We start from the raw sequence: 14,739 nt of genomic DNA, 5'->3' as shown, positions 1-14,739 counted from the left end.
CCTGGCAGGTCAGTAAACAGCCTGCAACTAGGCTGGATTATGTTAAAAAAAGAATTATGTTTGAACAACTGCCCCTTGCCTGGCTTCAGCCAAGCCTGAATTACCGTAGTTAACTTTTTCTCTTCAGCATATTTTGGATCAGATGGGAGTAATTTCTGTGTGAGTAATCACCTTAAAAAAACAACAACTATGAGAAAACAATGGGAGTATGCTAAACACATGGACTATTAGGTCTCACAAAATTAGATGTCTTGGAAAAGGAGGTGTGTCCAGGATCCTCTGGCCTAGAAATGAAAGGCCAGGAGCTCAGGCTTCAAGCTTCAAGCTGGAACTGCTGAACTGATCATTTTAGTCTATTCCAGCAAAACCAGCACTATAAAGCACCTTAAAGATGAGCAGTTTTATTATGGCATAAGCTTTTGTGGACTAGATTCCACTTTGCTAGATTTAGTGGACTCCAGTCAACAAAACATCTCTGTAATAGATTTTCTTTAAGATTCTTTGCTGGTGTTGTTTGAACTGTCCATGGTGCTGAAGTCTACCCAAGCCAGCCTGTGTTGTGGATGATGTGTGAGAATTCCCATATATTTACCAAAAACTGAGGACCCTTTGCACTCTCGTTTTCAATTCAGGGGTTGCATTAATGGGCAGCAAAGAAGCAACTCCTAATGTGTCCAGCATGGGTGAGTGAGTGGGCTTGAATGCAGGAGATAGGGTTGATTATTTCAGCTTCGGTGAATAACATTAGCAGCATTCCAAGTTTGATTGCCACGGTGGCGCAGAAAACAGGAGGAAAATGTTGCAGATCCCAGACAATCAATTAAGAAATACTCTTCAAGCTGTGTAGGATTTATTGGCCCCAGTGACTTTAGTTTGATTTAGAATATTCCCCCCTCAAGAAAAGCAAAGCAAAACACCGCACACCTAAAGAATATGGAATAAAAGAAAGAAAGGAAAGAAAATGCTGCAGACAAAATATTCTTTGAAGATTGATGCCTCCTGCTATTTTAAATAATTTAAATCAAGTCAAGACAGAGGCCCCAGGACCCTTAAGATCCCGAACAACAATTTCTACCAAAGCACTTCTTCAGTGGAAGCAGATCCAGCCTGCACGCTATAGCATATGATGAGGGGGCCTTTGAAGTCACTGTGCCTTGGACTGCAGCTGTTCCCAATTCCGCAGAGATAACTGACAGCTGCTTTCTGGTTCTGTTTTAACTTTTTCTACTGACAGGCAGCTTCAATTAAGGGTCACAGTAAAATCAGAAACACAATTAAAATGGCCGAAACAACTGATGTTCCAATCGTTTCAGACGGGAAGAGCTGGCATTAACACACATAAAAATGAGGTGGTGTTTTTTGTTTTTAAAAATAATAACAACAAAATGTTCTATGGTATCTTCAGGTATATATTTTGGGCTGCCCTCCTTTACCCAGACATAGGTTTTCTGCCTTCTCCAGCTAGGGAGAATGCAGGTAATGTTTATTCTATATATTATTGCACAACACCCTGTGTTAATCAGCTTCACCATCATCAGTGATTGTCTTCTGTGGGAAAGAGAATTGTATCTTTTGGCAGAAACTAAAGAGAATATAGAAAATTGCATGACTTGAGGAAAGGAATACTTCATCATCAACAACCAAAAAACTACAACAACATCCAGACTAAATTGGTCAAACTTAAGTTTCCTTGAAATCAATGGAAAAAAAATATAAATTGGCTTAGGTTGCCATTCGAACCTCATTTACTTGGGAGTAAGTCCCATTGAATCCAGTAGGGAGGGGGTTCCCAAACTGTGATCCATGATCTTCATTCAGGTGATCCATGGTGTTCCTGTGGATTTGTGAATTAAGATAGGAGATTGCATATCCATTGCATTCAGCAGTGTGATTTTAACTGTATTTTTATTGCTTATTTTATTTCTTATCATTCAAACTGCAATAAAATACAGTACACAGGAAATAAAAAGCAATAAAATACAATTAAAAATTATACATCATTGTGCATTAAAATTGCTGCAACTGGCATAAAAGTCATTAAGTGGTCTGCCAAGACCCTTAGCAATTTTCAAGTGCTCTACAGGGAGGAAAAACATTTGGGAGCCACTGCAATAGGACTACTCAGTAAATATGGTTAGGATTGCAGTGTCAGTTCCCATTGAAATCAATGGAACTCGAGTTTAATTAGTTGAGGGGGCAATTCAAACACAAAATCCACTGGGATGAATGGAGTTTGGGGACAAGAGGGTCTCCAGATGAACTGACTGATCCTGGGCTCAAGCAGAGTCATGTCAGCCCAAGTCCCTCATCCTGGCTCAGCCAAAGATACACCGGCACAAGTGCTCCACCCAGGCTCAGCCACCACAAGCAAAGCCAGCTGAGGATAAGATCCAGAGGGGAGCATTCTGGAGCAGTGGCAAAGGAGTTGTGTCGTAGAGAGAGACTCCTGTTCCAAACTCCCTTCAGCTCAGTCACAGGATCTTAACAACCCAGTGGACGCTACACTGGAAGAGAGGGTGGTGTTAAATCAAACACTACCTTAAAGGCTTGCTTTTTCTCTGCCAGGCTCTGCCTGTTCCTGAATAGAGTCTGGAACACAGGAAAGTTACACTAGCATAATTTCCCAGAGTGGTTTAACAACCAACCCTTTTTCACTGGGAGCTCTGGGACTTATAGCTCTGTGAGGGGTATTGGGGTCTCTTAACAACTCTCAGCACCCTTTAAAAACTACACATCCCAGGATTCTTTGGGGGAAGCCATGTATGGTGTGGGTGTGACCACAGCCGTGTGAACCAACCATCTACTCTTCCCAGCAGGGGCGGAGGAAGGGGGGTGAGGTGGGGGGTGTCGGGATCTCCGCTCAGTCAAGCTGATAAAGCTCATCTTCCTCCGGCCAAGTCCTTCGGAATTGCCTCCGACGTGATTAATGACCTGAGCCTTTGATGAGGCCTTAGGCACATTCCCATCCAGCAGAGAATCAAAGCAGCACGCGGAAGTGATGAGATTTATGGCTACATTGCAAAGAGTTTTATTTTCCTAACTATGCAGACAAAAAACTCATCCTCTCTCTGTGAGAGCAGAGAGCAACTGAACAACAAAGGAACAGGAACAGGAAACCACTAACGTCACACCCGTCTCCTGTGAGACTTCCAACAGCCTGGACTGTGTGGAATGTAAACAGAGTCTTGTGACTCCAAAGCACTGCTCAATGGCAAACAGAAACTAACAGGGGGGTGGGCCGCCCTGGGGTGTCACCACTGAGGGGGGGGGCGACAAAATGCTGGGTAGCACTCACCATGGGGCCTGCAGCACACCTGAGCCATATGTCTCTCCTGGGAATGATGTGGTAGTTTTGTTGCCCCAGGCTCTGTGCTGCCCCAAAGAGTCCACTCACTGCCTTCTCCCCCCCCCCCAGCTGTAGGGCGGCTGAGTGGGAGAAGGCAGGTAGACTCCTCAGAGGCCCTGTAGAGTGCCTTGCCCCGGCATCCAATCTGCTTGTTCCGCTGCTGCTTCCCCAGTACATTCAGTTTGCACACTTTCTCCTTCACACATTTCCCTCTTCTCCCCTCTGGCATGGCAAATTAGTTAAATTACCCCGCACAAACCAGCCTTCCAGTGCCAAGTGTAATTTTATATATATATTTATGCATTGGTAAAAAAATGTTTTGATGGGTTCCTCAAAGAATTATTAAAAATGACACAAAGCTGTGGTGCTAAATGAACAAACAGACCCATTTAAGGATTGCTCAGGTCAGAATCACGGCAGCGCAGTTTAATACAGCTTGAAAGGTTAATTTGTCTATTCCTTTTACTTCAGTGGTATTTTGTGGCCTTTCCCAAGCAATGATGAGCTTTTGTGTTGCAAGAGGGGGAAACGAAACAAAACAAAAACCCAGTTAGACTTGGGCTTTGGAAAGAAGCACTTTATGTCTTCTTATTTTTCAACCAACCAAAAACCTTCTAAAATTAAGATCATTTTCTTCCCAGGAATGAGGGGGAAACAAGCTATCATGATTCATACTTGGGGAATTGTTCCCTGCTTTATTCTCCTGCCTTCTTTTCCTTTACAGAACACAATCTGGCCCAGGGGACAGTAAATCCTTTGATGTGATAGGAAATCACTAGCTGGCTGATCAGTTGGGATTGTCCAATCTGTAAGACAATGACTTAGGCAGATTTATTCTTAAATAGAAGAAAAAAAGAGGAACAATTATAGGCCGTTTCCATTAATATATCCCTGTAGGCCATAGATGTTTGCCGCTTATACTTTTCTATTGAATATCAATATCATTATAAGGAAATGACAGGCATTGGTGGGGGGAAGAAACATTCATAAGCTGTGTGGCAGTGGACAAATGCTGGAAAAGATTGAAGAGGCCTTCTTGCATATTATTTAAAACGATGATTCCTGGCTTGGCATTGAGGTTCAAATATGACCTCCCCCTCGCAAAACGTGCTCTTGCTAATCCTGATTTGGGAAGCAGCCAAAATGATTCCTTGTGTCACAGAACAAGAGATTTATTACAGCAGTGGTCATGCCAGATACTGGTTGGGATCCAAAGTATTATGTAGTTACACAGGGGGCTTTTCTGCTATCCCTTTTGGCAACAACCCTCCCCCAAAAAGCCTATCCAGAGCAGCTTTAGGTGAGTGTGAAGGACTGCAAACATGGTGGTGGAGTATTGGCAACTCTCATGCAAAGGCATGCCTTCTGTTCATACATAGCTTGGATCCAATCCATTGTTCTTTCTTGCTGGGAGATACAGCTATCTTGAAAGAGGATGCAAATATTGTGCTTAGCTGCAAAAGGCTGATTAGGCTTAGGAGACGGAAGAGGAGGCATGACTGATGCATACCTGAGATCACCAGATTTTTGTAACTTCCCCTTGTTTTGAAGGATATCCAGAGGACACCAGTCTTTCAAATGCACTCTCTCTTTCCCATAGCAGTGGGAATTCTAACTACGCCTTTCACAGAGAATTGCCAGCTATGATTCTGCTTAGGATTGGCTGATATTGAAACCTTGAGAATGGATAAACACTGATAACACATTAAATCTAGGATACGAGCTACAATAGCTACAGGAAGTCAGTTTGGCTTAATTGTCACACACACACATACACACACACACACATGTCCCTTCCACTGCTTATATATTGTTAATCACATGAAGTTCGCTTCCATTCCATAATGTTCTTATATGCTCAAGTAATAAGCCAAGGACAATTTCATCAAAAGCGGAGATGGTGGAGCTCCAGTTGTTAGGAACTGGACCCTCTTGGTAGTTCTACCACCCTCAGAAGCTTGTGGGTAGCAGCCTGGGAGAAGGCATTCTCTGTTATGGAATTCCCTCCCCACAGAGGTGCATCTGGTACATTCATCATGTCGTTTTTGAATTAGGCTGAAGGTGCACAACTTTACCAAGGCCATACGCACACACAAACATTCTTTTGACTGGAATCCATTTTACAGTAACTCTTTTTTATATTGTAACCCGCTCTGGGACTTCATGGTGAAGGACAGATAAGACATCTACTAGACAACAACAACAACATCATGACATTCTCAGTTTTTCTGTAATGTTCAGTCTGTCTTTCATGGAGAATTTAAATAAGCCCAAGTTTTATTTTTAGTTGTTGTTGTTGTTTAGTTGTTTAGTCGTCTCCGACTCTTCGTGACCCCATGGACTAGAGCATGCCAGGCACTCCTGTCTTCCACTGCCTCCCGCAGTTTGGTCAGACTCATGCTGGTAGCTTCGAGAACACTGTCCAACCATCACGTCCTCTGTCGTCCCCTTCTCCTTGTTTATTTTTAGTAGGCAACCATTACTGAATGTTATATATCATCAATATTCTGATGCAGCTTTTTGAGTCTGAACATTCTTGTCTGACAGAAAGCTCCTTTAACACATAATATTACTGGGAAGAGCAGCATATGCTTTAATAGTCCATTTACATCTCCTAATGTTTGAGGAATGTGGTTTTATATCATGCAGTGCTCTAAGATCCACTGGATTAAGGTATATAGCCATAGAGTATGAGGCGCACTTAAGTTATTTATTACGTTTTGCGTTTAGAGTTCCCATGTTTACATACACTGCATATTTATTGGTGGGGAAGGGGGGGAAGCACATTTCTGAGCCAGGAAATATTTTTAAGAATATTTCAACATAAAGAGATGCATGCATATGCTGTACATAGCTGTTCTAATTATATGAGGCTGGGAGAGTAATATGGTACGTCTTTGCATCTGTTTACATCAAACATACATCTGCAAAGAATGTGATGCTACAAACATGACCTTTCAGTGTACAGAAAATGCCGACTATTAAAGCAGGGGCAACTTTTGCTAATGCTCATTCCTTACTTAGCCTGGCCTTTTTCATTCCTTTTCCAGTTGTGACACCTCTCTCCTTCACTGCCCAAACCTAAATTGCAAGGTTCTTGGGAGCCATGTGCAAACAACACACAGGTAGAATTTAAGAACAGGGGGCCTCTGAACACATTCTTAGCCTAGGAATTCATCATCAGTACCAGAACTGAGCTGAGCTCACAGCCCAAAGCCCACCCATGGCTAGCTTTCTTCATTTCAGCAGCCCAGTTTAGGTGGGGAAAGTCTGTTTGTTGTTGCTATTGTACAACAATTGGGAGTCAGAACCCCTTGATTATCTATTACCCAGAGATCTACAAGTAGATCCCGATCTACCTTCTTCCCACCTCTGCTCTCCTTTCCAAAGAGCAATGGAGCTGTTGGTGGTTGGGCCAGGTACAAGTTGCTGATTATTCTTTCTCAATATTGTTTTTTTATCCCAGGATAATTTTTGCACCAGGAATGGGGAAACTGCTATCCTCCAAATGTTATTGAACAAACTTCTCATCATCCCGGACTGCTATCCATGTTGGCTGGGTCTGATGGGAGTTGGGAGTCATCAACAATAACAACAACAGCTATACAGGGCTGCCTTCAGATATCTTCTAAAAGTTGTTTAGTTATTTATCTCCTTGACATCTGATGGGAGACATCTTTCATGGGGGGATGCCACTACTGAGAAGGCCCTCTGCCTGGTTCCCCATAACTTCACGTTTTGCAGTGAGTGAACTGTCAGAAAGCCCTCACAGCTGGACCCTCAGTGTCTGGGCTGAACGATGGGGGTGGAGATGCTCTTTTAGGTATACAGGGCTGGGGTCATTTAGGGCTTTAAAGGTCAGTCCCAGGTCCCTCATTTCTGCTCTATACCATAACTAGGCAGCCTGTCTACAGAAATGTGTCCATTACTTATTTCACCAAGCAGGAAACTGACAAATTGAGTAAGGAGTGGAGAATCTCTTACTTATACTGTCAAATGTAAGCATTAGCAGTACATAGATCTTTTTCCTAAGAAGCAAAATGAAAGAAGAAATATGCAATATTCAGTACGATCATGCAATATTAAACATTATAGAGCTGTGGCCAAGTATAGCACTTTTATGGGTTTAAATTTTTATACCTATATCTCTCATCATTCACAATTTCCTTGGCATTTCTTAATCCCAAATTCTCATTGCCCCTCAGACACATGTAATATGTTATCAAAATATTAATAGTCCATTTCTTTCCATTACAGTCTTTCTTGGAACTCAAAGGCGTTTTCTTAGATCCAGAAGTTGTGAAATGTAGTGGGGAGCATTGCAGGTCACAAGTCCTTTTAGAGATTCAGAAATAAATCAAGCATTTGAGAAACAGGTTTATGAAACTTCCCTTGAATTCATTGCGGAACTAGAGATTGACATACACACAACTTCTCTTTTTGCTGCCCCAAAGCAATGCAGCAGTGCCTTGAACTTCTAAGCATACAAGCTTGATTCATACATCATCCATGCAACACAGCTGCTGTCTCACAATAACTGCATTTTATACCACTCTAATAATGTATAAAACAGCATTAGCAGCTTGTGGAGTGGGATGGAGCCAAGCTCCTAGCAGCAACATGGTTGAGGAACCTGGACAGGCCTAGGAAAGGTCTGAAGCTCAGGGAGAGAGCATCTGCTTCGCATGCAGAGGATCCCAGGTTCAATTCCTGGCAACTCCAGGTAGAGCAGGGCAGGACTCCTGTCTGAAACCTTGGAAAGCCACCGCCAGCCAATGCGGATGATACCGACCATGGTGAGAGGAGTTCCCTACCAGGACAGACTGTAACCTGAAGCGTATGTAACCTGAAGCGTATGTAACCTGAGGTACCACCGTATGCTGAACAAAATGCTTGTTTAACCTGGAGGTAGGCTGTATGAACTGTGCATTGCTTTGTAACAATTTGTTGGGTCTCTGGACCGTAATAAAGATTGTTGTTGTTGTTGTTGATACTGACCATGGAATAATGGTCTAAGGTAGCTTCCTGCATTGCTGTGTTTGGGATGGGGCAGGTGGCAGTATGTGCACCAGTAGAGCCAATCTGGCATTCTCATCAGTGCACCTGCCCAGTCCTGGCATCACCACCACCCTGCCCTGCCCCAGCCCTGCTCAGGTAAGGTACGGCAATGCCATTGTTGGCAGGACAACTCCAAGGTTTTGTCCCTCCACGTAGGCCAGTACTGGAAAACGGGGAAGTTTCATGGAAGGTGGAAATACCATAGGCAGTTCCTCTGTTGTGCAATCTTGTAGCACTTAAACACCATAGTTCCACATTATTCTTTCCACCATTCCATGCATTGCTCTGAACGCCACACAGAACACAGCCACAGAAGGCCCAAGATATGGGGGATCTGAAGTAAGAGTATGACAAATGGAGGGTGGCATTCAATGCAAGTTTTATTTGGAGTAGACCCATCAATATGACTCATTTAGGTTCATTAATTTCAGCGGGTCTGCTCAAATTAGCTGAAGGCCACCTGAACTCTCCACCACCAAATGGTAAAAATGTAACTAAAGATTTGGCAGTTTGCTGTCCTTTCTTAGTACAGTGGTGCCTCTGGTTGTGAATGGGATCCATTCCGGAGGCCCATTCGCAACGTGAAAAGCCCACAACCTGAAGTACCGTATCTGCGCAGGTGCACGGCGCGATTTGGTGCTTGTGCGCATGCGCGAAGCATGATTTAGCTCTACTGCACATGTGTGAGCACCGAAACCTGAAAGGAACCCTTTTCGGATGCAACCTGAAAAAACGTAACATGAAGCAAATGTAACATGAGGTATGACTGTACCCTCAAAAGCTACCATCTTCTACCTAAACCACAGGGTCAGCTCTGATTACTGACACCTGAGGATTCAGCAACTATGCCCCTCAGCAGATGCCCCTATAATCCTTTAAACCACCATTTCCTTTGACACATTTCTGGCATGCTGCAGCTTTTGATTTGCTAATATTCATTCTGGCTAAAGTAGAACTTGAAGTACCAAAGCCTCTTCGTGTGTGTGTGTGTGTGTGTGAGAGAGAGAGAGAGAGATATTGCACAAAGGAGTCCAAAAATGTGCAGCCACTTACTGACCTGGCTGTGGGTGATTCTAAGCTTGCTTATTTTGTCCATCGGTACTTATTTTCTAGAAAATCTGTTTACTATACTGGGCATTTGTTCTCTCTTTCCGTGCTAAATAATGGTTTCTATATTACTGAGAATAAATAGCACTGGGACAGCATTTCCTTCATTTCAGAATGCTTTGCTTCTCTATCTTTATACCGATCTTGTATGCATATACCACTGGAGTAAGGGAAATTAAGCTGCAAGAGGTTACAAAGCAAAATACCTTGCCTCCTTGTTGCATTTCCTCTGTGCTTCACCCATCAGCTCTGTTCCCTTGGTGTTATCAAATAGCTCCTCATTTCTTTGTTTGTGGGTGTTCACACAGCGATGCGGAAGAGGAAGCTTTGCAATTATAACACCACAACAAAATATTGGCAGGAGACTCAGGCAGCTGAAATGACTTCTTAAGAATCTCCTCAAGAAGGTACCCTGGAGCATCTAAGCATTCAAGGCAGCAGCATGCATTTGAAATATATATTTCATACACAGGCTGCATGAGGGTGTATCATCAGCCGAAAGTCAGAGAGTGTCTAACAATCATGTCACTGATAGTTCAAGGCTTCTTTCTGATAAGAGGTAATCCCAGCTTATATGAAAAGGGAGCAGTGCAGCGATTCAATGAACAAATGTTGTACTTCAAACCATTAGAGGAATAATAATAGGTCTTCTTCAAAGGCTTGGCAGTTGGCATCAGGAGAAACCCGCTGTGAGCTGCCCCTGCAACAAATGACTCACATTTGGACAATGTGAAAACTACTGACCTCCATGGAAAAGTATTGGTTTTTGAGGTGATACAAGATCTCTCTGCGAGGCTAAGCAAAAAGGACTGTTGTATACATAGCTAGGTAAAGTTTTCCAATTTAGCATCTCTTGAAGATGATGATTCCCCCCCAGCACAGCTCCTGAAATTAATTCGCAACTTTTAAAATATAAAAACTGCATTGTTCTCTCTCTTTCTCTCCCTGCCCTCCCCAGTTTTCCACCTACCCAAGAATCAGACAGAGCCTCATTTGAATGTCTGCACCTCCTCCCACAATCTGCCTCAAGACTCTTCAAAGAGACTCATATGACAGCTACTGGGAGTGTGATGCCATAGGAAGGCTACTAGGAACACCATGTGCAGCATTCTGAAATGACACAGTGTGGCACCGTGCTGAATGATTGCCAGTTCCTGCATCACAAAGTCTTAGAAGTAAAGGTAATCCTTAGCGACCGTAGTTTTTTCTTTTCTGTTTAACTCCACACAAAAACAGGCAGGAGTGGCCATATTTTTCAGATGCAGTCTGTGGTGTGTCTGACCCACTGTGTGGAAGCTGATCACTCCTTGACGAGAAGCAACTTTTCATTTTACCTGCTCCGCTAAAAACATGTACAATTATTGCACATGATTTGCATAATTACAAACAATATTATATCCAGTGCTATTTTTCTAGAAACTCACCATGAAGGCCTCCCTTGTTCTTTTAGAATGGCAATGGTGCCTACCTGAGAGGGGCTGGAACTGAGTTCCAGTGAGTTTGGGCTGAAAAAAAGCCCTGATTATAACTATAATATTATATGCATGTTGTACACATACACACTCTAGGTTTCCTATAGTAACCAATGCATTATCAGATACATATTACAACACATATTAGGGCACTGAAATACCTATGCATGAATACTTGTAATTTTATGCTGCAGAAGTATAGTACTGGATGGGTGTAGACTCTTTTGTATATATTATATATACAATATAATTTTTGTTGCATATACCGTATTTTTCGCTCTATAAGACGCACTTTCCCCCCTCCAAAAATTAAGAGGAAATGTGTGTGCATCTTATGGAGTGAATGCAGGCTCCATGGCTTCAGCGAAAGCAACGCGAAGCCTCCGAAGCGCAGTGGGAATGCTCCCACTGCGCTCCGGAGGCTTCGCGATGCTTTCGTGTTGCACCGACACCTCTTGCTCTCCAGGCTTCAGGGATAACCACCTGAAGCCTCCGGAGCACAGCGGGAGCTCCCGCTGCGCTCCAGAGGCTTTGCGTTGCTTTTGCTGAAGCCAGGAGAGCAAGAGGGATCATTGCACACCGATCCCTCTTGCTCTCCTGGCTTCGCTTTGCTGGAGAGGCGCCACACATCTTTCCCTCTCTACGCAGTGCCCCTTCAGCGAAGCAGGAAGAGAAACGGAAGGGGCTCCATTTCTCCTGCCGCTTCGCTGAAGGGGCACTGCACAGAGAGGGAGAGAATTTTTTCCCCTTGTTCTCCCCCTCTCAAACTACGTGTGTCCTATGGTCGGCTGCTTCCTATAGAGCAAAAAATACCGTACTTAGTTGGACTGGTTTTGTTTTAAAAAGCTTGACAAAGCATAAGCAATTTGGACATAAGCAGGTCTTTGAAGCAAGATGTAGTCCAATCCAGGGATTGGTCAGAACCGCCGAATTCTGTGCAAAAAGTTGCATACATTTAAGGCACATTCCCCCGCAAAAGAATGTGCAGTTTATCCCATCACAGAGCTAAAATTCCCAGCATGCTTAAAAACACACAGTTCCCAAGATTCTGTGTGTTTATGTGTGCGTATGCACGCGCGCACACACATTTTAAATGTATGTTGTGCATGCAGCTCATTCTGAGGTGAAAATAGATTGCTCCTCCACCCTTATCTCCCCCCCCCCACCTGCCCTATGCTGGTCCTGCTCCCAACTTCACAGCAAGCTAAAGTCATCACGATGCCAATGGGGAAAGCAACTGTGCCACAGGGGGTTATGTTCACTGCTGGCAAATGGTAACTTATCCTAGTAGGCACACATCCACGTAGAGCACCAGGCTGCATTTACATGGCAGCTGACTCCATTCCCCTGTTAATTTTGGCCCTGTATTTGAGCTTCCACACAATGTGAAAGTCACTTCTGGAAATGTAATGAAATATACCGCCTTGCTGCACCTCAAGCACAGCGATTCTACATACCTGGAAGCAGGGAATCCGTACTTTGCAATAGGCTTCATGGGGGAATTGGCCCCAGTTCCCTGCGCAGCAAGAAGCGTACACCGAATACTTGCATTTTTACTGCATTTTTAAATAACAAAACAACCTTTTCCCTTAATTTGGTTTATGTGCAGCCTGACCTATGAGGTTGTATTTATGTGTGCGCTGATTGACACATATTCATTTTTTGTTTGTTTTCTCCCCTCAATCCCTCTCTGTACATATGCTGGTCCCTCAGTGCTTTGGAAAGTTCTGCTGTTAATGATTATATATGAAGACATTTTTATCAGCTGTCTTCCAGTAACGTGGCAAGAGAAGGCAATCCATCAGCACTCCACTTGCGCTATCTTTCACATTAAGCAATCTGTTAAGCAGCCATTTCCATGCAGAGTAGGGTGGATTTTATTATTTCCGAGGACTGCAAATGACTTCAGAGGCTCCCAATCTGGAGCATTCGTGACGGCAGATGCAGCAATAACTGTGAAATGGCAAGGCAAATATTTTAATAATGTAAACTCCAGAGTTTCACCACAATGGGAGTACCACTCAGCAGCTAACACTTTAATAGTCTGTCCTAAGGGCAATTCAGATTTCTCTCCCCCGCCAACCCCCGGATTGTTTTGAAAGAAAAGACAACAAAGCACTTTTGCTTCCTCTCCCAGATGTACTAAGGCCAGATATAGATGTTATGGAAGAGGCTGCTTCTCGGCCTGTTTCTGACACTATTTTTTAAAAAAGAAGTTTAGCTAAAAAATGTATAAGCTACCTGGGAAGGAGAAGCCTTAGACCAGGGGTGTCCAACTTCCAAGAGACTGCAATCTACTCCCACTATAAATAAACTGGCAGTGATATACCCATTGGATTGACCAAAGTTGTTGAGTTTTTTGGGGGGAAGGGTGAGCCAAGGTTTTTGGTCGATCGATAGGAAGTAGGGGTCAAAGACCTATTGCTTTTTTCTGCAGCGGACTCCCCACAGGGTCCCTGTCTCCAGTGTTTTAGAGCTGCCCAATCAGCATGGAAGGGGAGCATTGCAGCCACTGCATGCTCCAGTGCTAAGCTTTTAGGAACACTGAAAAACAGAAGATGCTTCAGTGTCAAAATAATTGTGTACAGCTTCTGTTACATACCATGGAACTTCATGGAAAACACAAGTCACACCAAAAGAAGGTATTGGAACCCTCAAAATCATTTGCCCATGCACAGAAAAGAATAGATCTAGCTGAAAGGCAACACATGGCCATCTGTACTGATCATGGCAACACAGCCCTAATTATTATTCTTGCATAATTGTAAGATTTCTGAATAATCTTAGAAAGTCGTATCATCTTAGATGGGGTGTGGCAGTGACTATCATGATGGGACTTTTCTGAATTTGTCACTACATTACCATGAAGGGGGAGAAACTGTAGTGGAAGGGCATAGACGTCTTCATTTGGTCTTACTTGCAGAAAGGGATGCAGGTGGCACTGTGGTCTAAACCACAGAGCCTCTTGGGCTTGCCGATCAGAAGGTTGGCGGTTCGAATCCCGCGAAGGAGTGAGCTCCTGTTGCTCTGTCCCAGCTCCTGCCAACCTAGCAGTTCAAAAGCACACAAGTGCAAGTAAATGGGTACCGCTGCGGTGGGAAGGTAAACCGTGCACTCTGGTTTCCATCATGGTGTTCCGTTGTGCCAGAAGCAGTTTAGTCATGCTGGCCACATGACCCAGAAAGCTGTCTGTGGACAAACGCCGGCTCCCTTGGCCTGAAAGCGAGAGGAGCACTGCAACCCCATAGTCACTTTACCTTTTTACCTTACTTGCAGAAAGCTCAGCTCTAAAAATGGGTGTGCCTGGGAGGGCACTGAACTAATCAAGGTGCCAGGATAAAACCTGGAGGTAGGATGTTGACTTGTAGCCCTACTTGGAATTGATAGGACAGATCTAGAAACAAAGCAAGAAATTAGGAGAGCATGAGCGACGTGTGTGTGTGTGTGTGTGTGTGAGAGAGAGAGAGAGAGACCGAAGTCAATAGACTAATAGAACTTCGACAAAAGATATGTTAAATTAGGAAGTAGGGAGAGGATAAAACTTTGCTCGAGGGGATTGAGTTTCATGTCTGAGAGAGCCTGAAGAATAAAGGCTGAGAGTTAAAATGTTGGGTACTGAGTTATAAATTAAGCAGCTCAGTGGAGTTAGAAAATTGGTTTTGACTTTGCATCTGTGGCAAGCCTCCCCAAGGCATCTGTGGGACTCTATTCCCTTGGGGCATTCTCACCAAGCAGAAGCTGAGTGAGAGGACTGAT

At 43.7% G+C, this 14,739-nt stretch overlaps 1 protein-coding gene across 5 annotated transcripts in view; it reads right to left on the bottom strand.

Moving 5' to 3' along the window:
- The window catches only part of B3GALT1 (beta-1,3-galactosyltransferase 1), a 319,294-nt gene that overhangs the window by 116,559 nt on the left and 187,996 nt on the right, over positions 1–14,739 (bottom strand). Inside the window, exon 4 of one of the 5 annotated variants that reach the window (XM_081923629.1) lies at positions 10,936–11,016. The exons of the other annotated variants lie outside the window; for them this stretch is intronic. The gene's annotated coding sequence lies outside the window, so the exon portion shown is untranslated. The remainder of the gene's footprint in view (positions 1–10,935; positions 11,017–14,739) is intronic. 5 annotated transcript variants of the gene reach the window in all.

Source organism: Podarcis melisellensis, assembly GCF_964234715.1.
Source record: "Podarcis melisellensis genome assembly, chromosome: 1".
In the NCBI taxonomy this organism is placed as follows: domain Eukaryota; kingdom Metazoa; phylum Chordata; class Lepidosauria; order Squamata; family Lacertidae; genus Podarcis; species Podarcis melisellensis.
Note: the sequence above shows the minus strand (reverse complement) of the source record. Positions and strands in the feature narration are given on the sequence as shown.